The sequence below is a fragment of the Monodelphis domestica genome, chromosome X (genome assembly GCF_027887165.1).
Source record: "Monodelphis domestica isolate mMonDom1 chromosome X, mMonDom1.pri, whole genome shotgun sequence".
NCBI lineage: Eukaryota > Metazoa > Chordata > Mammalia > Didelphimorphia > Didelphidae > Monodelphis > Monodelphis domestica.
Window position 1 is genome coordinate 45,973,990 of NC_077235.1, and position 25,831 is coordinate 45,999,820.

A 25,831-nucleotide genomic window follows, 5' to 3' on the forward strand; every position below is an offset into this window, starting at 1 on the left:
GAAATATCACCAACATCAGATCCAGAAGCACCCCACATTTGTTCACTAACAACTACATACTGGCCTCCGGTTTCTAATCTGGAAAATGGGCTGGTGGTGGTCTAGATAGATGAGATTATATGGGGTCCGAGTACTACACTGCCATGTCCTAAACTAAGGAGAAGTACCTTAGAAATATCAACATCAGATCCAGAAGCAAGGCTCATTTGTTCACTAACTACAAGGAATTGACCTCAGGTTTCTAATCTGGAAAATGGGCTGATGGTGGTCTAGCTCTGAAAGATTACATGGGGGTTCAGTTCTAGACAGCAATATTCAGGCCACATGGGAAATACAATGGAAACATCACCAAAGTTGTTTCAATGATCATGGCTCTATTTTCACTATCAACATGAAATTAGCTTCAATTTTCCAGTCTGGAAAGTAGGCTGATGGTGGTCTAGACAGGAACGATTGTGTAGAGGCCGAGTACTAGACAGCCATGTTCATGACAGACAGGAAATACAATGGAATCATCACCAAAGTTCTCTCACTAATCAGGGCTCTATTTTATTATCTTCAAAATATTCTCTTCAGTTTTCTCATCTGGAAAATGGGCTGATGGAAGTCTAGATACGAAAGATTATACGGTGGTCGAGTTCTAGATAACCATGTTCATGCCAGACAGGAAGCACAAAGGAAACATCACCAAAGTTCTATGAACAATCATGGCTCTATTTTTCATTATCTACATGATATTTCCTTCAGGTTTTTCATCTGGAAAATGGGCTAATGTAGGTGCAGATGGGGAAGATTACATTGGGGACAAGCACAAAGAATCCAGGTTCATTCCAGATAAGAAAAACAATGGAAATACCACCATATTTGTATCAATATTCATAGCTCTTTGGTTCACGATATAAACGATACTCACCACAGTTTCTATTCAGGAAAATTGTTCGGTGCTGCTCCAGATAGGAAGATTACATGGCTGCCAAGTTCTAGAGAGCCACATGCTAAACTGAAGGGAAACGCAAAAGAAATATCACCAACATCAGATCCAGAAGCACCACTCATTTGTTCACTAACCAGAAGATACTGGCCTCAAGTTTCTAATCTGGAAACTGGGCTGATCGTGGTCTAGATAAATGAGACTATATGGGGTCCGAGTACTACACAGCCATGTCCTAACCTGAAGAGAAGTATATTGGAAATATCAACATCAGATCCAGAAGCACAGCCAATTTGTTCACTAACTACAAGGAATTGACCTCAGGTTTCTAATCTGGAAAATGGGCTGATGGTGGTCTAGATAGATGAGATTATATGGAGGCCGAGTACTACACAGCTATGTCCTAAACTGAAGAGAAGTATATTAGAAATATCAACATCAGATCAAGACGCAAAGCCAATTTGTTCACTAACTACAAAATACTGGACTCAGGGTTCTAATCTGGAAAATGGGCTGATGGGGGTCTAGCTCTGAAAGATTACATGGGGGCTGTGTTCTAGATAGCAATGTTCAGGCCACATGGGAAATACAATGGAAACATCACCAAAGTTGTTTCAGTGATCATGGCTCTATTTTCACTATCAACATGAAATTAGCTTCAATTTTCGAGTCTGGAAAGTGGGCTGATGGTGGTCTACATAGGAACGATTACGTGGGGGCCGAGTACTACACAGCCATGTTCATGCCAGACGGGAAATAAAGTGGAACGATCACCAAAGTTCTCTCACTAATCACGGCTCTATTTTATTATCTACTAGATATTCTCTTCAGTTTTCTCATCTGGAAAATGGGCTGATGGAAGTCTAGATACGAAAGATTATATGGCGGTCGAGTTCTAGATAGCCATGTTCATGACAGACGGGAAGCACAATGGAAACATCACCAAAGTTGAACCAACAATCACGGCTCTATTTTTCACTATCTACATGATATTTCCTTCAGGTTTTTCATCTGGAAAATGAGTCTGTGCTGCTCCAGATAGGAAGATTACATGGTTGCCAAATTCTAGAGAACCACATCCTAAACGGCAGGGAAGCACAATAGAAATGTCACCAACATCAGATCCAGAAGCACGGATCATATGTTCACTAACTACAAGATACTGGCCTCAGATTTCTAATCCGGAAAATGGGCTGACGGAGGTCTAGCTAGAAGAGATTACAAGGGGGCCGAGTACTGCACAGCCATGTCCTAAACTGAAAAGAAGTATATTGGAAATATCAACATCAGATCCAGAAGAACAGTCAATTTGTTCACTATCTACAAGATACTGGCCTCAGGTTTCTAATCTGGAAAATGGCCTGATGGTAGTCTAGATAGATGAGATTACAAGGGGGCCGAGTACTACACAGCCACGTTCATGCCAAACGGGAAATACAATGGAAACGTCACCAAAGTTCTCTCACTAATCAGGAGTCGATTTTATTATCTACAAGATATTCTCTTCAGTTTTCTCATCTGGAAAATGGGCTGATGAACGTCTAGATACGAAAGATTATATGGTGGTCGAATTTAAGATAGCTATGTTCATGCCAGATGGGAAACACAATGGAAAAATCACCAAAGTTGTTTCAATGATCATGGCTCTATTTTCACTATCAACATGAAATTAGCTTCAAGTTTCCAGACTGGAAAGTGGGCTGATGGTGGTCTACATAGGAACGATTACGTGGGGGCCGAGTACTACACAGCCATGTTCATACCAGACGGGAAATACAGTGGAACGATCACCAAAGTTCTCTCACTAATCACGGCTCTATTTTATTATCTACTAGATATTCTCTTCAGTTTTCTCATCTGGAAAATGGGCTGATGGAAGTCTAGATACGAAAGATTATATGGCGGTCGAGTTCTAGATAGCCATGTTCATGACAGACGGGAAGCACAATGGAAACATCACCAAAGTTGAACTAACAATCATGGCTCCTTTTTTCACTATCTAAATGATATTTCCTTCAGTTTCATTACCTGGAAAATGGGATAATGGAGGTCTAGAAAGGGAAGATTACATGGAGGACAAGCACAAGGCATCCATGTTCATTATAGATAAGAAAAACAATGGAAATACCACCAAATTTGTATCAATATTCATAGCTCTTTTGTTCACGATATAAACGATACTCACCACAGTTTCTCATCAGGAAAACGGGTCGGTGCTGCTCCAGTTAGGAAGATTACATGGTTGCCAAGTTCTGAAGAGCCACATCCTAAACTGAAGGGAAGCACAAAAGAAATATCACCAACATCAGATCCAGAAGCACGGCTCATTTGTTCACTAACAACTAGATACTGGCCTCCGGTTTCTAATCTGGAAAACGGGCTGATCCTTCTCTAGATAGATGAGATTATATGGGGGCCGAGTACTACACAGCCATGTCCTAAACTAAAGAAAAGTACCTTAGAAATATCAACATCACATCCAGAAACACAGCCAATTTGTTCACTAACTACAAGGAATTGACCTCAGGTTTCTAATCCGGAAAATGGGCTGATCGTGGTCTAGATAAATGAGACTATATGGGGTCCGAGTACTACACAGCCATGTCCTAACCTGAAGAGAAGTATATTGAAAATATCAACATCAGATCCAGAAGCACAGCCAATTTGTTCACTAACTACAAGATACTGGCCTCCGGTTTCTAATCTGGAAAATGGGCTGATGTTGGTCTAGATAGATGAGATTATATGGAGGCCGAGTACTACACAGCTATGTCCTAAACTGAAGAGAAGTATATTGGAAATATCAACATCACATCCAGAAGCACGGCTCATTTGTTCACTAACTACAAGGAATTGACCTCAGGTTTCTAATCTGGAAAATGGGCTGATGGTGGTCTAGCTCTGAAAGATTACATGGGGGTTGAGTTCTAGACAGCAATGTTCAGGCCACATGGGAAATACAATGGAAACATCACCAAAGTTGTTTCAATGACCTTGGCTCTATTTTCACTATCAACATGAAATTAGCTTCAATTTTCCAGTCTGGAAAGTAGGCTGATGGTGGTCTAGACAGGAACGATTGTGTAGAGGCCGAGTACTAGACAGCCATGTTCATGACAGACAGGAAATACAATGGAAACATCACCAAAGTTCTCTCACTAATCAGGGCTCAGTTTTATTATCTACAAAATATTCTCTTCAATTTTCTCATCTGGAAAATGGGCTGATGGAAGTCTAGATACGAAAGATTATACGGCGGTCGAGTTCTAGATAACGATGTTCATGCCAGACGGGAAGCACAAAGGAAACATCAACAAAGTTGTATGAACAATCATGGCTCTATTTTTCATTATCTACATGATATTTCCTTCAGGTTTTTCATCTGGAAAATGGGCTAATGGAGGTGTAGATGTGGAAGATTACACTGGGGACAAGCACAAAGAATCCAGGTTCATTCCAGATAAGAAAAACAATGGAAATACCACCATATTTGTATCAATATTCATAGCTCTTTGGTTCACGATATAAACGATACTCACCACAGTTTCGCTTCAGGAAAATTGTTCGGTGCTGCTCCAGATAGGAAGATTACATGGTTGCCAAGTTCTAGAGAGCCACATGCTAAACTGAAGGGAAACGCAAAAGAAATATCACCAACATCAGATCCAGAAGCACCACTCATTTGTTCACTAACCAGAAGAAACTGGCCTCAAGTTTCTAATCTGGAAACTGGGCTGATCGTGGTCTAGATAAATGAGACTATATGGGGTCCGAGTACTACACAGCCATGTCCTAACCTAAAGAGAAGTATATTGGAAATATCAACATCAGATCCAGAAGCACAGCCAATTTGTTCACTAACTACAAGATACTGGCCTCCTGTTTCTAATCTGGAAAATGGGCTGATGGTGGTCTAGATAGATGAGATTATATGGGGGCCGAGTACTACACAGCCATGTCCTAAACTGAAGAGAAGTATATTGGAAATATCAACAAGTGATGCAGAAGCATGGCTCATTTGTTCACTAACTACAAGGAATTGACCTCAGGATTCTAATCTGGAAAATGGGCTGATGGTGTTCTAGATAGATGAGATTATATGGGGTCCGAGTACTACACTGCCATGTCCTAAACTAAAGAGAAGTACCTTAGAAATATCAACATCAGATCCAGAAGCAAGGCTCATTTGTTCACTAACTACAAGATAGTGGCCTCCGGTTTCTAATCTGGAAAATGGGCTGATGGTGGTCTAGATAGATGAGATTATATGGGGGCCGAGTACTACACTGCCATGTCCTAAACTGAAGAGAAGTATATTGGAAATATCAACATCAGATCCAGAAGCACGGCTCATTTGTTCACTAACAACTAGATACTGGCCTCCGGTTTCTAATCTGGAAAACGGGCTGATCCTTCTCTAGATAGATGAGATTATATGGGGGCCTAGTACTACACTGCCATGTCCTAAACTAAGGAGAAGTACCTTAGAAATATCAACATCACATCCAGAAGCACGGCTCATTTGTTCACTAACTACAAGGAATTGACCTCAGGTTTCTAATCTGGAAAATGGGCTGATGGTGGTCTAGCTCTGAAAGATTACATGGGGGTTCAGTTCTAGACAGCAAGGTTCAGGCCACATGGGAAATACAATGGAAACATCACCAAAGATGTTTCAATGATCATGGCTCTATTTTCACTATCAACATGAAATTAGCTTCAATTTTCCAGTCTGGAAAGTAGGCTGATGGTGGTCTAGACAGGAACGATTGTGTAGAGGCCGAGTACTAGACAGCCATGTTCATGACAGAGAGGAAATACAATGGAAACATCACCAAAGTTCTCTCACTAATCAGGGCTCAGTTTTATTATCTACAAAATATTCCCTTCAGTTTTCTCATCTGTAAAATGGGCTGATGGAAGTCTAGATACGAAAGATTATATGGCAGTCGAGTTCTAGATAGCCATGTTCATGATAGACGGGAAGCAAAAAGGAAACATCACCAAAGTTGAACCAACAATCATGGCTCTATTTTTCACTATCTACATGATATTTCCTTCAAGTTTTTCATCTGGAAAATGGGCTAATGGAGGTGTAGATGGGGAAGATTACATTGGGGACAAGCACAAAGAATCCAGGTTCATTCCAGATAAGAAAAACAATGGAAATACCACCATATTTGTATCAATATTCATAGCTCTTTTGTTCACGATATAAACGATACTCACCACAGTTTCTCTTCAGGAAAATTGTTCGGTGCTGCTCCAGATAGGAAGATTACATGGTTGCCAAGTTCTAGAGAGCCACATGCTAAACTGAAGGGAAACGCAAAAGAAATATCACCAACATCAGATCCAGAAGCACCACTCATTTGTTCACTAACCAGAAGACACTGGCCTCAAGTTTCTAATCCGGAAAATGGGCTGATCGTGGTCTAGATAAATGAGACTATATGGGGTCCGAGTACTACACAGCCATGTCCTAACCTGAAGAGAAGTATATTGGAAATATCAACATCAGATCCAGAAGCACAGCCAATTTGTTCACTAACTACAAGATACTGGCCTCCTGTTTCTAATCTGGAAAATGGGCTGATGGTGGTCTAGATAGATGAGATTATATGGGGGCCGAGTACTACACAGCCATGTCCTAAACTGAAGAGAAGTATATTGGAAATATCAACAAGTGATGCAGAAGCATGGCTCATTTGTTCACTAACTACAAGGAATTGACCTCAGGATTCTAATCTGGAAAATGGGCTGATGGTGTTCTAGATAGATGAGATTATATGGGGTCCGAGTACTACACTGCCATGTCCTAAACTAAAGAAAAGTACCTTAGAAATATCAACATCAGATCCAGAAGCAAGGCTCATTTGTTCACTAACTACAAGATAGTGGCCTCCGGTTTCTAATCTGGAAAATGGGCTGATGGTGGTCTAGATAGATGAGATTATATGGGGGCCGAGTACTACACTGCCATGTCCTAAACTGAAGAGAAGTATATTGGAAATATCAACATCAGATCCAGAAGCACGGCTCATTTGTTCACTAACAACTAGATACTGGCCTCCGGTTTCTAATCTGGAAAACGGGCTGATCCTTCTCTAGATAGATGAGATTATATGGGGGCCTAGTACTACACTGCCATGTCCTAAACTAAGGAGAAGTACCTTAGAAATATCAACATCACATCCAGAAGCACGGCTCATTTGTTCACTAACTACAAGGAATTGACCTCAGGTTTCTAATCTGGAAAATGGGCTGATGGTGGTCTAGCTCTGAAAGATTACATGGGGGTTCAGTTCTAGACAGCAAGGTTCAGGCCACATGGGAAATACAATGGAAACATCACCAAAGATGTTTCAATGATCATGGCTCTATTTTCACTATCAACATGAAATTAGCTTCAATTTTCCAGTCTGGAAAGTGGGCTGATGGTGGTCTACATAGGAACGATTACGTGGGGTCCGAGTACTACACAGCCATGTTCATGCCAGACGGGAAATACAGTGGAACGATCACCAAAGTTGTCTCACTAATCACGGCTCTATTTTATTATCTACTAGATATTCTCTTCAGTTTTCTCATCTGGAAAATGGGCAGATGGAAGTCTAGATACGAAAGATTATATGGCGGTCGAGTTCTAGATAGCCATGTTCATGACAGAGGGGAAGCACAATGGAAACATCACCAAAGTTGTATCAATATTCATAGCTCTGTTGTTCGCGATATAAACGATACTCACCACAGTTTCTCATCAGGAAAATGGGTCGGTGCTGCTCCAGATAGGAAGATTACATGGTTGCCATGTTCTGGAGAGCCACATCCTAAACTGCAGGGAAGCACAATAGAAATATCACCAACATCAGATCCAGAAGCACCCCACATTTGTTCACTAACAACTAGATACTGGCCTCCGGTTCCAATCTGGAAAACGGGCTGATCCTGGTCTAGATAGATGAGATTATATGGGGGCCGAGTACTACACAGCCATATCCAAAACTGAAGAAAAGTATATTGGAAACATCAACATCACATCCAGAAACACAGCCAATTTGTTCACTAACTACAAGATACTGGCCTCCGGTTTCTAATCTGGAAAATGGGCTGATCGTGGTCTATATAGATGAGATTATATGGGGGCCTAGTACTACACTGCCATGTCCTGAACTGAAGAGAAGTATATTGGAAATATCAACAAGTGATGCAGAAGCATGGCTCATTTGTTCACTAACTACAAGGAATTGACCTCAGGATTCTAATCTGGAAAATGGGCTGATGGTGTTCTAGATAGATGAGATTATATGGGGTCCGAGTACTACACTGCCATGTCCTAATCTAAGGAGAAGTACCTTAGAAATATCCACATCAGATCCAGAAGCAAGGCTCATTTGTTCATTAACTACAAGATAGTGGACTCCGGTTTCTAATCTGGAAAATGGGCTGATGGTGGTCTAGATAGATGAGATTATATGGGGGCCGAGTACTACACTGCCATGTCCTAAACTGAAGAGAAGTATATTGGAAATATCAACATCAGATCCAGAAGCACGGCTCATTTGTTCACTAACTACAAGGAATTGACCTCAGGTTTCTAATCTGGAAAATGGGCTGATGGGGGTCTAGCTCTGAAAGATTACATGGGGGTTCAATTGTGGACAGCAATGTTTAGGCCACATGGGAAATACAATGGAAACATCACCAAAGTTATTTCAGTGATCATGGCTCTATTTTCACTATCAACATGAAATTAGCTTCAATTTTCCAGTCTGGAAAGTGGGCTGATGGTGGTCTACATAGGAACGATTACGTGGGGCCCGAATACTAGACAACCATGATCATGCCAGACGGGAAATACAATGGAAACATCACCAAAGTTCTCTCACTAATCACGGCTCTATTTTATTATCTACTAGATATTCTCTTCAGTTCTGTCATCTGGAAAATGGGCTGATGGAAATCTAGATACGAAAGATTATATGGGGGTCGAGTTCTAGATAGCCATGTTCATGACAGACGGGAAGCACAATGGAAACATCACCAAAGTTGAACCAACAATCATGGCTCCTTTTTTCACTATCTACATGATATTTCCTTTAGGTTTTTCATCTGGAAAATGAGTCTGTGCTGCTCCAGATAGGAAGATTACATGGTTGCCAAATTCTATAGAACCACATCCTAAACGGCAGGGAAGCACAATAGAAATATCACCAACATCAGATCCAGAAGCACGGCTCATTTGTTCACTAACTACAAGATACTGACCTCAGATTTCTAATCCGGAAAATGGGCTGATGGAGGTCTAGATAGATGAGATTACAAGGGGGCCGAGTACTACACAGCCATGTCCTAAACTGAAAGGAAGTATATTGGAAATATCAACATCAGATCCAGAAGAACAGTCAATTTGTTCACTAACTACAAGATACTGGCCTCAGGTTTCTAATCTGGAAAATGGCCTGATGATGGTCTAGATAGATGAGATTATATGGGGGACCAGTACTAGACAGCCATGTTCATTCCAAACGGGAAATTCAATGGAAACATCACCAAAGTTCTCTCACTAATCAGGACTCTATTTTATTATCTACAAGATATTCTCTTCAGTTTTCTCATCTGGAAAATGGGCTGATGGAAGTCTAGATATGAAAGATTATATGGTAGTTGAGTTCTAGATAGCCATGTTCATGACAGAGGGGAAGCACAATGGAAACAAAACCAAAGTTGTATCAATATTCATAGCTCTGTTGTTCGCGATATAAACGATACTCACCACAGTTTCTCATCAGGAAAATGGGTCGGTGCTGCTCCAGATAGGAAGATTACATGGTTGCCATGTTCTAGAGAGTCACATCCTAAACTGCAGGGAAGCACAATAGAAATATCACCAACATCAGATCCAGAAGCACGGCTCATTTGTTCACTAACAACTAGATACTGGCCTCAATTTTCTAATCTGGAATGTGGGCTGATGGTGGTCTAGATAGATGAGATTACAAGGGTGCTGAGTACTAGACAGTCATGTTTATGCCAGACAGGAAATACAATGGAAACATCACCAAAGTTCTCCCACTAATCAGGGCTTTATTTTACTATTTACAAGATATTCTCTTCAGTTTTCTCATCTGGAAAATGGGCAGATGGAAGTCTAGATATGAAAGATTATATGGTGGTCGAGTTCAAGATAGCTATGTTCATGCCAGATGGGAAGCACAATGGAAACAAAACCAAAGTTGTATCAATATTCATAGCTCTGTTCTTCGCGATATAAACGATACTCACCACAGTTTCTCATCAGGAAAACGGGTCGGTGCTGCTCCAGATAGGAAGATTACATGGTTGCCAAGTTCTAGAGAGCCACATGCTAAACTGAAGGGAAGCAAAATAGAAATATCACCAACATCAGATCCAGAAGCACCCCACATTTGTTCACTAACAACTAGATACTGGCCTCCGGTTTCTAATCTGGAAAATGGGCTGATGGTGGTCTAGATAGATGAGATTATATGGGGTCCGAGTACTACACTGCCATGTCCTAAACCCAAGGAGAAGTACCTTAGAAATATCAACATCAGATCCAGAAGCAAGGCTCATTTGTTCACTAACTACAAGGAATTGACCTCAGGTTTCTAATCTGGAGAATGGGCTGATGGTGGTCTAGCTCTGAAAGATTACATGGGGGTTGAGTTCTAGACAGCAATGTTCAGGCCACATGGGAAATACAATGGAAACATCACCAAAGTTGTTTCAATGATCATGGCTCTATTTTCAGTATCAACATGAAATTAGCTTCAATTTTCCAGTCTGGAAAGTGGGCTGATGGTGGTCTACATAGGAACGATTACGTTGGGGTCGAGTACTACACAGCCATGTTCATGCCAGACGGGAAATACAGTGGAACGATCACCAAAGTTCTCTCACTAATCACGGCTCTATTTTATTATCTACTAGATATTCTCTTCAGTTTTCTCATCTGGAAAATGGGCTGATGGAAGTCTAGATACGAAAGATTATATGGTGGTCGAGTTCTAGATAGCCATGTTCATGACAGACGGGAAGCACAATGGAAACATCACCAAAGTTGAACCAACAATCACGGCTCTATTTTTCACTATCTACCTGATATTTCCTTCAGGTTTTTCATCTGGAAAATGAGTCTGTGCTGCTCCAGATAGGAAGATTACATGGTTGCCAAATTCTAGAGAACCACATCCTAAATGGCCGGGAAGCACAATAGAAATGTCACCAACATCAGATCCAGAAGCACGGCTCATTTGTTCACTAACTACAAGATACTGACCTCAGATTTCTAATCCGGAAAATGGGCTGATGGTGTTCTAGATAGATGAGATTATATGGGGTCCGAGTACTACACTGCCATGTCCTAAACTAAGAAGTACCTTAGAAATATCAACATCAGATCCAGAAGCAAGGCTCATTTGTTCACTAACTACAAGGAATTGACCTCAGGTTTCTAATCTGGAAAATGGGCTGATGGTGGTCTAGCTCTGAAAGATTACATGGGGGTTCAGTTCTAGACAGCAATATTCAGGCCACATGGGAAATACAATGGAAACATCACCAAAGTTGTTTCAATGATCATGGCTCTATTTTCACTATCAACATGAAATTAGCTTCAATTTTCCAGTCTGGAAAGTAGGCTGATGGTGGTCTAGACAGGAACGATTGTGTAGAGGCCGAGTACTAGACAGCCATGTTCATGACAGACAGGAAATACAATGGAAACATCACCAAAGTTCTCTCACTAATCAGGGCTCTATTTTATTATCTACAAGATATTCTCTTCAGTTTTCCCATCTGGAAAATGGGCTGATGGAAGTCTAGATACGAAAGATTATACGGAGGTCGAGTTCTAGATAACCATGTTCATGCCAGACGGGAAGCACAAAGGAAACATCACCAAAGTTGTATGAACAATCATGGCTCTATTTTTCATTATCTACATGATATTTCCTTCAGGTTTTTCATCTGGAAAATGGGCTAATGGAGGTCTAGATAGGGTAGATTACATGGGGGACAAGCACAAGGCATACATGTTGATGTCAGATAAAAAAACATTTGAAATATCACCAAATTTGTATCAATATTCATAACTCTGTTGTTCACAATATAAAAGACATTCACCTCAGTTTCTCATCAGGAAAATGGATCAGTGCTGCTCCAGATTGGAAGATTACATGGTTGCCAAATTCTAGAGAGCCACATCCTAAACTGCAGGGAAGCACAATAGAAATATCACCAACATCAGATCCAGATGAATGGCTCATTTGTTCACTAACTACAAGATACTGGCCTCAGGTTTCTAATCCGGAAAATGGGCTGATGGAGGTCTCGATAGATGAGATTATATGGGGGATGAGTACTACACAGCCATGTCTTAAACTGAAGTGAAGTATATTGGAAATATCAACATCAGATCCAGAAGAACAGTTAATTTGTTCACTAACTACAAGATACTGGCCTCAGGTTTCTAATCTGGAAAATGGCCTGATGGTAGTCTAGATAGATGAGATCATATGGGGGCCAAGTACTACACAGCCATGTTCATGCCAAACGGGAAATACAATGGAAACATCACCAAAGTTGTTTCAATGATCATGGCTCCATTTTTCACTATCAACATATTAGCCTCAATTTTCCAGTCTGGAAAGTGGGCTGATATTGGTCTAGATAGGAACGATTACGTGCGGGCCGAGTACTAGACAGCCATGTCTTAAACTGAAGGGAAGCACAATGGAAATATCACCAAATTTAGATGTAGAAGTGAGGTTTATTTTTTCACTAACTACAAGATACTGGCCTTGGGTTTCTAATCTGGAAAATGGGCTGAGGGTGGTCTAGATAGGAAAGATTACAATGAGGGCCGAGCACTAGACAGCCATGTTCATGTGAGATGAGGAATACAATGGAAACTTCACCAAAGTTTTATCAACAATCATGGTTCTATTTTACTATCTACATGATATTCCCTTCAGTTTTCTTATCTGGAAAATGGGCTAATGGAAGTTTAGATAGAAAGGTTACATGAGGGTTGAGGAGTAGACAGCCATAGTCATGTCAAATGGGAAATATAATGGAAATATCACCACCATTTTTTCACAATTATCGCTTAGTTTTACTCTCCACAGGATATTCACTTCAGTTTTCTCACCTGGGAAATGGGTTGAAGTAGGTCTAGATAGGAAAGATTACATGTGGTCTGTGTTTTAGACAGCCATGTTAATGCCAGTCATGAAATCCAGTGGAAATTTCTCCAAAGTTGTATCAATTATCATTGATCTGTTGTTCAGTATATGGCAGACACTCACCAAAGTTTCTCATCAGAAAAATGGGCTGATGCTGTTCTAGATTGGAAGATTACATGGGGACCAAGTCCTAGACAGCCGTGTTCATGCCAGATGGGAAATTCTAGGGAAATATCACCAAAGTTGTATCAATAATCATGGCTCTGTTGTTCAGTGTACAGAAAATACTCACCTCAGTTTCTCATGTGGAAAACAGGCCAATGCTTGTCTAGATATCACAATTACGGGGGGCCAAGTACTAGACAGCCATATTGTAAACTGAAGGGAAACTCAATGGAAGTATCAACATCAGATCCAGAAGCATGGCTCATTTATTCATCACTACAAAATACGGGCCTCAGGGTTCGAATCTGGAGAATGGGCTGATGGAGGTCTAGATTGGAAAGATTGCATGGGGGCCGATTTCTAGATAGCCATGTTCAGGCCAGAGAGGAAATACAATGGAAACATCACCAAAGTTGTTTCAATAATCATGGCTCTGTTGTTCCCTATATGGAAGATACTCATCACAGTTTCTCATGTAGAAAATAAGCCAATGCTTGTCTAGATAGGAAAATTATGTGCGGGCCGAGTACTAGACAGCCATATTGTAAACTGAAGGGAAACTTAATGGAAGTATCACCAAATTCAGATCCAGAAGCATGGCTCATTTGTTCACTAAGTACAAGATACTGGCCTCAGTTTTCTAGTCTGGAAAATGGGCTGATGGAGGTCTAGATTGGAAAGATTGCATGGGGGCCAATTTCTAGATAGCCATGTTCAGGCCAGATGGGAAACACAATGGAAACATCACCAAAGTTGTATCAACAATCATGGCTCTATTGTTAACTATATAAAAGATACTCACCACAGTTTCTCATCAGGAAAATGGGTCGATGCTGCTCCAGGTAGAAATATTGCATGGTTGCCCAGTTCTAGACAGCCATGTTCATGCCAGACAGGAAATAAAATGGAAACATCACCAAAGTTGTATCAACAATCATGGCTCTATTATTCACTATGTACAAGACATTCACTTCAGTTTTCTCAAGTGCAAAATGGGCTGATGGAGGTCTAGGTCGTCAGATTACATGGGGGCCAAGAACTAGACAGCTATATCCTAAACTGAAGACAAGTACATTGGAAATATCAACATCAGATCCAGAAGCACGGCTCATTTTTTCACTGACTACAAGAAATTGACCTCAGGTTTCCAATCTGGAAGATGGGCTGATGGTGGTCTAGCTCAGAAAGATTACATGGGGGCTGAGTTCTAGACAGCAATGTTCAGGCCACATGGGAAATACAATGGAAACATCCCCAAAGTTGTTTCAATGATCGTGGCTCTATTTTGCACTATATAGAAGATACTCACCTCAGTTTTTCTCAAGTGCAAAATGGGCTGATGGTAGTCTAGATTGATTACATGGGGGCCGAGTACTAGACAGCCATGTCCTAAACTGAAGGGAAGCACAATGGAAATATCACCAACTTCAGATCCAGATGCATGGTTTATTGGTTCATTAACTACAATATACTGGCCTCAGGTTTCTAATCTGGAGAATGGGCTGATGGTGGTCTAAATAGGAAAGATTACATGGGGCTTAAGTTCTAGATAGCCATGTTCATGGCAGATGGGAAATACAATGGAAACATCACCGAAGTTGTATCAACAAGCTTGGCTCTATTTTACTATCTACAGGATGTTCCCTTCAGTTTTCTCATCTGGAAAATGGGCTGATGGAGGTCTACGTCTTAAGATTACATGGGGGCTAAGTTCTAGATAGTCATGTTCATGCCATATGGGAAATACTACAGAAAAATCCCCAATGTTATATCAATAATCATGGCTTTGTTTTTCAGCATATAGATGATACTCACCTCAGTTTCTCATATGGAAGATAGACCGATGCTGGTCTAGATATGAAGATTACGTGGTGGCCAAGTACTAGACAGTCATATCCTAAACTGAAGGGAAGCACAATGAAAATAACAAATTCAGATTCAGAAGCAAGGCTCATTTGTTCATAACTACAAGATATTGACCTCAGGTTTCTCATCTGGAAAATGGGCTGATGGTGGTCGAGATAGCAAAGATTGCATGGGAGCCGAGTTCTAGATACCCAGGTTCATGCCAGAGAGGAAATATAATGGAAACTTCACCAAAGTTGTATCCACAATCATGGCTCTATTTTTCACTATCTATGAGATATTCCCTTCAGTTTTCCTATCTGGAAAAAGGGCTGATGGGGGTCTAAATAGGTAAGATTACATGGGGATGGAGTTCTAGATAGCCATGTTCATTCCAGATGAATAATACAATGGAAATATTGCCAACATTGTATCAATAATCATGGTTCTCTTGTTCAGTGTATAGATAATACTCACCTCAGTTTCTCATCTGGCAAATGGGCTGCTGAGGAACTAGAAAGTAGAATGGAAATATCATCATCCTACGAGCCACACACATGGTCCTTCCAAATGTGCTATTTCTGTCTCATACTTACTACCATCTACCACTACAGCCATGGAACCTACATCCTCTTATACCATGGAGAGTCTACATTAGGGGGATAACCAACTGATGCGGCCTTGGACAAACTCACCTAGAAGAACGGCTCTTAGGGAGTCCCCGACTGCTCTAGATCCTACCTTGGGATCTCACTGCCCACATTCAATGGCCACCCTGGACCCACTCTGTCTCCCCCTGTATAAAACGAGAGTCAGAGGACCTGGCTTTGAATCCTGGCTTTGCTACTTGCTATATAAGAACTTGTGAATTCATGTCTCTCCTCCCCTATAAAATCATGGGGTTGGACTAGATGATCTGAGAAGACCATTCCGGGTTGAAATTGATGAAACTATGACTTGAGTTCAAATCTACCTTCTGCCACTAATTTTCTATGTGACCTTCAGCAAACCATTGGGTCTCTTTGGGTCTGTTCTCTCTATCATCTGTACGACGCAGAGGGCTGGAATAGCTGACCTCTACCATCCAATCTCTAAAACATCCACCGATAACTTACCTCTAACGCTGAGTTCCAATTCCCCAAAATGATGGCGTCGGAGGCCTATTTCAGCTCTTGAGGCAGGACTTCTATGTGTGTGGCTTTGGGCAAGTCCCCTCTGTGGGCCTCGGCTTCCTCCTCTGTAAGACAAGGAGCCTGGACTTCCTTGCCACCAAGGGCTCTTGTGACTCGAGGTCTACTCTCCTCGGATATGTTTTGTTTAACTGCCCTTATTGTTTAAAGGGACGAGTTCTCCTAAATGGGGCAATCATTGGGAAACGATGACAATGTTTTCTTAAAAGCATCTGTGAAATGTTTTTTTAAGAAGAAATGGCAAGCGCCGGGGGTTCGAGCAACAGCTCTGTAAATTACTATCCACAGGAGCTTGGGCAAACTATTTCCCTTCTCCGGGCCTCATTTTTGTCCACTGTAAAATGAGAGGGTTGGCCTAAGTCATCTCAAATGTCCCTTCCAGCTCTCGTATTCTTAAAGGGCTTATGACCAGGGAGCGACAAGCACAAAAGAGACTAGAGATGAGGATTACCCAAGTAACCTACAAATCATTTACCTCCCAGAGAGTTGTATAGGTTGGAAAAGCAGTCTAATCAGCCACAAATGGGAATTACAAATGAACAATTAAGAGAATGGCAGAGCAGGAGGACTGAAAAGGATCCCTTACATGGACTCACCGAGTTCAAAATGGCAGGGACATTCAAGGCCGTGAAGTCCAAACCTCTCATCCATCCTACACGAGTGAGGAAACCGATGCCCAGAGAAAGGCGAAGACACGAGCATCCATTCAAGAGCCAGCAAAGATCTCAGAGGCCATCGAGTCCAAGCTTCTCATTTGACAGAGGGGGAAACTGAGGCCCAAGACCGGAAAATGGCTTGCCCCGAATCCCCTAGGGTAGAAGCGGCAGTTTTACTATTCTGTATACCAAGCCAGGTCCCCGGCCCCCAAATTCAGCATCCTTTTAACTGTTACCCACTGGCTGAGCACAAAAGCTTGACCATAATTAAGGGGACACAAACATCCATTCAACCCTGTTTCTCCATGTGTGTGGAACTACATGGGACAGTAAATGAAGTGGGATTATTTGACAAGCTCCGCAGATACTCACCTTGAGTCACCTTTCCTGGGCTCCTGCTTCTAATGACCATTCCAATCAACTCCCAGGATTAGGTCATTAGACTCCAGGATTAGGGAACAAGAGACTGGCCTAAAGGGTTGTGTTGAGGGGCTCAGAGATACTGCCCTTGTCCTGTCTTAACCAGGGGTCAGCAAAGCCCAAATCACCTCTTCCAACATGCTTTTCTATTTCCTTTTTAAATCCGGGGGTATTTTAGAGGAAATTGGACCTGGAAGCTGCCAGGTCACTACCCAGAAATCCCCCCAGTCTTATTTCATGAAAGGCATTCGGTGGAAAAAGTCCTACGGGGCACTGGAGAGGTTTTTTCAAAAGATGTAAGTGATGATGATGAGGAGGAGGAGGAGGAGGAGGAGGATGGTCAATGCAGCATAATGGCTAGAGAACTCATCCTGAAGTCTGAAAGAGCTCCGTTCAAGCCCCACCACTGCTACATTCTGACTGTGTGACCCTGGTTAAGTCATCTAACTTCTCAGGACCCCTTAGGACCTCTCAAAGATTGCCAGAATTTATATAATATCTATTATATATAATAAAATAAATATAATATAAATATATGTAATGTGTAATACATAATAGAAATATATATTTTATATAATCAAATAAATATAATATAATATAAATGCATGTGATGTGTAATATAAAATATATATTTTATATAATAGATATAATATAAATACATGTTATGTGTAATATCAATACATATTTTATATATAACATAAATATAATATAAATACATGTGATGTATAATATAGAATATATATTTTATATAATAAATATACAATAAATATATGTAATGTATAATATATTATATAAATACATATTTTATATATTATAAACATAATATAACATAAATACATGTGATGTGTGATATAGAATATATATTTATATAACTGAATAAATATTATATAAAATAAATACATATGGTATGTAATATAGAATATACATTTTATATAATATAATAAATATAATATAAATACATGTGATGTGTAATATAGAATATATATTTTATATGATATATATAAAATAAACATATGTGATATGCAATATATTATATAAATGTATATTTTATATAATATAATAAATATAATATAAAATAAATACATGTAATGTGTAATAAAGAATAAAAATACATATTTTAATATAATATAATAAACATGGTATAATATAAATATATATTTATATATAATATAGAGACATGTGATGTATATTGATTATATATTTTATATAATGTAATAAATATAAATACATGAGATATACTATATATAATATATATATTATATATAATATAATAAATATAACATAAAATATAAATTGCCTCACATTGGCAAATGGAATTCTTCTTGGGAGCTCACCATATTGCTAAAACCATAGGTATGGACAAAACCTAATTAATAATTATTATTTTAAGTCATTTCATATTCATGTTATTGTTCCCGTTAGTAATAAGAGCCCTCTTTTGCCTCAATTTATTGTTGTTGTGGAGTCATTCATTTAGTCATATTAAATTTTTTGTGATCCCATTTTTGGTTTTCTTGGCAAAGACACTACAATAATTTACCATTTACTTCTCCTGATCATTTTCCTCCTGAGGAAACTGAGGCAAACACAGTTAAGTGACTTACCCAAGGTCACAAAGCTAGTAAGTGTCTGAGGCTCAATTTGAACTGAGGTCTTCCTGATTCCAAGACCAGCATTCTATCCACTGTGCCATCAGACCTGGAGTCAGGGAGACTTGGGGTTGATTATGACCTCAGATACTTATTAGCTGTGGGACCCTGAGCTAGTCACTTATGTTCTGTCTGCCTCAGTTCCCTCATCTATAAAATGGGAATAATAATAGCACCTAACTCCCAGGGCTGTTGTGAAAATCAACCAAGTCCACATATGAAAAGTGTTTAGCAAAATATAAAGTTCTACATAAATGTTCATTGCTATTATTATTGTTGTTGCCCCTGTGGATCATTTTTCCTTAACATTTTCCCCTTTATTAAAAGGAAGGATTCTGTGGTAATGTGAACACAACTTTTAAAAATAGCAATTAAAGACTGAGTTTTGCACACTTTGTTTTGCTAACTAGGTTGTCTGAAGGAAAGATCACCTTTCTGAGCGTGAAAGGACTAGACGTGTGTTCATAGTGATTATGATAACAATAATGAAGATAGAGAAAAAGATAAAAGTCCTCTTGACCACTCTACAACTGAGAAGTAAAGAGCCGCCATTTTAAAAATGGTTTGAAAAGTATTTGTGTATAAAGCCCATTTCACGGATGGAAAAACTGAGGTAGACGGGTGAAGTGACACGGCCGGTCGGTGTTTGAGGCTTTTATATTCCTAAACACACACTGATGCACTGACACATAAATCTGTGCCTACACATACTAGGACACAACATACCCAACCTGACAATTGTACTCATTCCCTCCGACATATGGCCACATTCTCACATATACACGTACTTGCTCCCACCCATCCATACGTACACATGCACACACTCGGAGCCTGTGAACTGGGGATCCAGTTCTTTCCCTGAATGCTCACGGGAGGAATGCTCAAAGAGGATGACCAAATCATCCAAGCACTGTTTCAAAAAATCTGAAACTTTGAACGTGACATCACTGGGGATATTCCACCACCTCTGGGCTGTGTAAGTTATCAAAGTGCCGCTCCTAACAGCGGCTCCCTTCAGGGGCCTTGATGGCAGCTCAGGGCACCAGGAGGCATCTCCAGCCTTCTCCATTCCTGGGAGCAGCAGGACCTGTTCTCGAAATGACCCCATTAAGTAGCTGCTGTTATTATCCCTTTTTACAAATAAGGAAAGTGAAGTAAATGGAGGTTACATGACTTACCAAAGGTCACACGGCTAATCAGTGTCTACGGCCAGGCCTGGCATTCTGTCCTCTGTGCCATCCAGCTGACCTAACTTAAAGATAGTGGCCACCATACCTTGAATTCACTCCCTCTGCCCAGCAACCTGCTGCTTAGACCACTGCAGACAATGGAGAAACAGTGTCAAAACGCCCAGTGCCCTCTACGTGATCAGGGCTTAATGAGGGCTTAGGGAGTTGAAGTTCTCGTGGTTGAACTGCCCCAGCGTGACTATAAATGCCCTTCCTTCCCAATGCATTCTTGAATGGAATGTTGCTATGGGCCACCCTTCCAATGGATTGTCTCCCACACGAGCATCATCAGCCCGGAATCTCAATTAACCAAGTGCTCACTCACTTCCAGCTCTGGGACAGTCACTGAGCTGCTAAGTGCCAAAGCCGAGGCCAAAGCAGAAAAGTCTGTGCCCTCAAGGAACTTACAATCTGGTGGGGGGACACCACACAGACCGATGGGGGCACCTACAATATGGTACTCTTGTAGCTATTTACAAGAGATTGGGAGATCAGAAAAGACCTCATATGATAAAACAGGAAATATTTAAATAGCACTTAAAGGATTTCCAGAGACATGAAGCAGGGAACCATGGGAAAAGACTCTAAATCAAATAAATAAATTAAACAAATAAAAAATAAACAAAAACAAAGAAATAAAAGATTTCCAGAGTACTTTATAACTATTATATATATATATATATATATATATATATATATATATATATATATATATATATATATATATAAAATCTCATCCTAGCCTTACTACTGAGGCTGGAAGGCCTCAGGCCCAAGATGGAAGGTCCTGGAACTCAAATCTGGCCTCTGATACTTCCTAGCTGCGTGACCCTGGGCAAGTCCCTTAACCCCCATTATCTAGCCCTTGGCACTCTTCTGCCTTAGAATCAACACAGTATTGATTCTACAAAGGAAGGTGAGGGGTTAAAAAATAATAATCCTAAAGAAGTAGGTGCCATTATTATCCCCATTTTATGGATGAAAAAACTGAGGTAGACAGGTGAAATGATTTGTTCAGGGTCACATAGCCAGTCATATCTAAGGCAGGAATAAAACTCAGGTCTTCCTAGCTTTGGCACTCCAAGGCTCCCTAGCTGCTTGGTCAGTAACCTTTGAATGAATGGCTCTCTCCAGCTGGTGGGCCTAGATTCAAATCCCCATGTTATTTCTAACTCCTAATAATGGGGTTCTGCTGTACTACCGATACAAGAAATGGATACAAAGCCAACACCTATGTGCCACCTGACTGCCCAACGGGGCCGCTAGGCTGGTGTGGTCTAGCATCCAGCATGTTTTCTTATAGTAGCTGTAATATGTGGCATTCCAAAAGTCTTGACGCCATTTTAAGCCTCCATGTTGAAAATAGATCATTTTTAGCTCTAATGGTTTGTGGCTGCACTAAGACTTTTGGGACGACAGCTTGTACCAACTTGGGGGAAGCCAGCGACTAAGGGATAAGAAGTCAGGAGGCCCCAAACCATTTCCCATTTCCCTGGCTCTGCTGTCAAGAGCCGGGGATTCTGGGCCATGAGGCCTCCCACATCTTTAGTCTTGGCTAAAGGCTCAGGAAAGGAGGGGGTTAGCTTGGATCATCCCTAAGGGCCTTCCCAATTCTACAATCTGGTGAATTCAGGTGCTAACAAGTAATCAGAGCAAAGCACTCAGTGTGGGGATTTTTCCCCCTTTTTAAATGCACATATTTATTATGAAGTCAGCACACATATTGAATGTTTTGAAATCTTCCACAATTAGGGTGGTTTTCTTTAACAAAAGCTTTTTAATTTACCTTTGAAAGAAAATTGGGCCCATCAACCACCTTATGATTACATGTTAATTTCGTAGGAAGCCGTACAAAGCAGCCAGAGCCAGGGTGCCAGGCTCGGCAGCAAGTTTTCTTGTCATAGAAGAAGAAGATTTCCCAGCGACCCACAAAAGTGGGCATCCCTGGCAGCCAACTGTGGCTGGGGACTCAGGCCGGCAGACTCGGGCAATTTCTGTCATCAGCTTCTCTGATTCCAGGCCGGCCGGCCGCCTTGATGTAGGGGGCACTTCAAAGCGCACCCAAGGTATGCTTTAAAGTACCACTCCTCAGTGCCAATTAGACAGGGTGGTGATGAATCTCATCGTAGACATTAAATGATGAAAGATCACAGAGGGAGGTCTGCTAATGGATGACAGGTACCCCAGGGAGATACCTGCCAAGCTCACGGCCACTTGGAAGAAAGCTCAGGGCCAATGATTCATTTCATATGCGGAGGATCCGACGATAATATTAATTAGAAGATACGAAATGTGACCATTCGAGTTTACAAAGCGTGTTCCTGACAATAACTCTACAAGGTGGAGGGGGGAAATAGCATTGTCCCTATTTTACGGATGAGGCAGCTCAAGGCCCCTTGCCAGAATTCAAACAGCTAGAATTTGAACCCCAGTGCTCAGACTAAACCCCAAACTCTTTCCATTTGCATGCAAAATAAGCAGCAAAAAAGAAAGCTCCTACTATGTATGTATAAAACACTGTGCCAAGCATAGGGCAAAGGACAATCTCCTTTTGGAACAAGGATCCCCAGGAACCGAAAATCTAGTGTTGGGCAAAGGATGTGGGATGTGGAATCACAGCAACTGGGATTCAATCTCCTGCCTGCCATTTATACTGTGTGGCCTTGAGCCAGTCCTTCTGCCCCCCACCCCACCCCCACAGCCTTCCTCCTCTGACCAATGGTGAGGGTTAATCTATGAGGACAATCTATGGACCCTTGAGATCTCTTTCATTTCTGTTGTCCCTGCTTCCCCTCTTACCTTCCATCTTTAAAGACTGGCATCCTCCTGCTTAAAAGTGCCATCCTTCTGGATCTCTGGCCCAGCAGGCTTCTCTGTGTGGTAACTTGGGGCCTTTTCCCCTTTCCCCCCAACCAAGAGAAAATAAGAGCTCATCTTTAGTGAACACATTTGATCCTCACAAAGACCTTGCAAAGGTGGAAGAAGAGCAGACAGGTTCAGAAAGGAAAAATCATTCAATAAACCCCTTTAAAGGCCTACTGTGTGCTAAGAGGCACGAACCAGTTTCTTCCCTCAGAGACCCTACAGTGTAATGGATAGAATGACTTGTTCAGGTCTGGGGTAGAGTTTGAACTCAAGACTTCGTGATTGGAAATCCAGGGCTCAATCCACTGTGTCACACACCTGGCCTCATGACTAACTCAGCAGACTGTTATCTGCTGCATAGCAGGGGGCCAAAGCGCTCTGAACAACAGACTAGGCTGGAGCTGGCCAATGGGCCCAGCAGACACAGGCGCCCATTCTTTCCAAGGCACTGAGCTTGCTCACTTGAACCCATGGCCTCCCCTAATAGTGTTCTCTCTTACCTCCTCCACAAGCCGGTGGGGAAAGATGTGGACAGCCCAGACTGTTTGAGTTCTAGCTTCGTATCCCTGCTGCCGAATGAATGCAGCCACGAGCCACCCAGAAAGGCCGAGAAGACGAACCACGTACGCCCCCCGGAGAGTGGTAGCCTGAGTGTAAAGTGAAGGGAATTCCTGAGAAAACACAGAGGCCTCATTTACTGATTGGATAGAAGAGATGAGGAGGGAGGAAGAAGAGGAGACAGGAAGGTCACAGACGCTGTAAAGGAGAGGGTCTGGGCGAATGGTCACGCTAAGGAGAAAAAACCCGTCAAGTCAGGAAGGGGGACAAGTGCAGGGTGAAAGGAAATGAGCACAGACACAGGATACGAATGGACAAGAGAAGGAACCTTACTGGTCAACGGGTCCGGTTTCCCCTATTTTACAGAGCTGCAGAGGAGGCCTAGGGAGGCCCACAAATCTGTCCCGGGTTGCCGTTGGTTACGTACACAAACATGAAAGCTCTCTTATTACTCAGGGCCAGGATGATGTCACGGCCAAAACTTTGTAATGTCATCCATTGTGAGAGCGTGCTTTCTATATAAGGCCAGCAGCCAGAGAGCCAGTGGCCAGTACTGTAACTAAGGCAAACAATCAGTTGGGCCTTGAGAAGCTCAGGGAGGAATGCCCTTCAGGATCTCCTACTTCTTGTCAAGCCACTAAGCGAATTCAACATGAACTTCTCTACAGTCAAGGAGGATCGAGCTAACAATTACCTTTCCATCACGGTGATCGGTTTATTTATCTTAGGTACTCTGCAGGTCCAGGGCGTGATGGTCCTCATCAAAGTGCAAAGGTTCATTTTTAAAGTTCTTGCCCCCATCTGTCTGCTTCTCTGTCATATGTTACATCTGGTAAGCTCCTGGCCCCTGAACTTACTCCTTGCCTTATTCAGATGTAGCCCCCGCCTCAATCCCCAACTGTTAAGGAGGCTAAGACAGGATCTAATAACCACCCTAGTTTACCAGACTAAGCAAATTGTCACTAACTTGGTTATCTTTTCCGGAAAGAATGTTGACGCACAAAAGCAAGGGACCAAGAGCTTCAAGAACACCACCTGGATAAGTATCACAGTCACCAAACTCATCTTTCGCTGTCTATTTTACTTCCTCAACCAATTCTGGAAGAAGGTCTGGCAGAGGGCCCTGTCCACACGGTATTTCCAGCTTAGCAAGACCCAGTCACAGCTCAGCTCTGCTAAGGTCGATGTGAAACCCACCGCTTCCATTATGCCCAAGCCACAACATCTCGCCGAGCCAGAGTTTCGTGGCACCAGAACCATCTACGCCAAGAGGGCTTCTCCCAAACTCCATCTGCGCCCATTTCCTGGCCTCATCCACGATCTCGATGAAGAGACTTAGGAGTGGCCAAGCGCCCTGAAACACCATGGCCTAGTGTAGTGTGAAAAGGAGAGAACCTCATGCCACTCCACAACTTCTAGTGAAACACCTAACCGAGAAGTTGGAGGGCCAACAGTTAACACCACTTGATTTTCTGCTCCTTTAATCGTGCTTATCACAAAATAAAAAGGCCAGGTGTGAAATCACTGAGTGTCTCTGTGGCTTTCTTTGGTTAGTGGGAGGCGGGCGGGTAGGCGGGCAGGCGTCTGCCACATTTTCGATGCTTCCCTTTAGGTGGGCTGGGTGGTTAAAGGGAAGGGAAGGGAAGACATGGGGCATGGTAGTTGGGTGGGAGGAGGTCCAAGTCAAACACACACACCTTGGCCTTTGTGATAAAGGGGAACCTCAATACATATTCTAGATGAAGGCTGAGAATTACTAGCTACCCCCCATCTCTGAGACCATGGGAAAGTCATTTCCCTTTTAGACCTCACTTTCCTCCTCTATATAGCAAGGGGTCTGGATGAGATGTCTAGTAAGCGCCTTCTAGCAGGAAGACCCTGTGTGTGGCTGGCCCTTCCCACCGTACCCCCAATTTCTGTTGTATGGAGCATTGCAGTCATGTTTCCGTATTCTCAGAGGCACCCCCAAAATATCCTCACTGTTCATCCAGAGAGCAGGAGACAATGGCTCCACCTGCTAGGGGTTCCAGAACATCTGGAAATGGTGGAGTGCCAGCCGAATCGCCTTGCAAGTTATGCTGGTGAGGACCCCTCCTGCCAATTTTTATGAACAA

General features: G+C 41.8%; 1 long non-coding RNA gene across 1 annotated transcript; it reads right to left on the reverse strand.

The window, feature by feature from the left end:
* Positions 1-11,471: 11,471 nt before the first annotated feature.
* LOC103106181 (uncharacterized) lies at positions 11,472-24,125 on the reverse strand. The gene is made up of 11 exons (XR_008914407.1): positions 24,051-24,125; positions 23,660-23,830; positions 20,244-20,383; positions 16,937-17,149; positions 16,266-16,502; positions 15,628-15,663; positions 15,121-15,207; positions 14,615-14,699; positions 14,108-14,174; positions 13,264-13,363; positions 11,472-12,166 (listed from the first exon to the last, which is right to left on the reverse strand). It is a non-coding gene; the product is annotated as an uncharacterized LOC103106181 (long non-coding RNA).
* Positions 24,126-25,831: the final 1,706 nt, after the last annotated feature.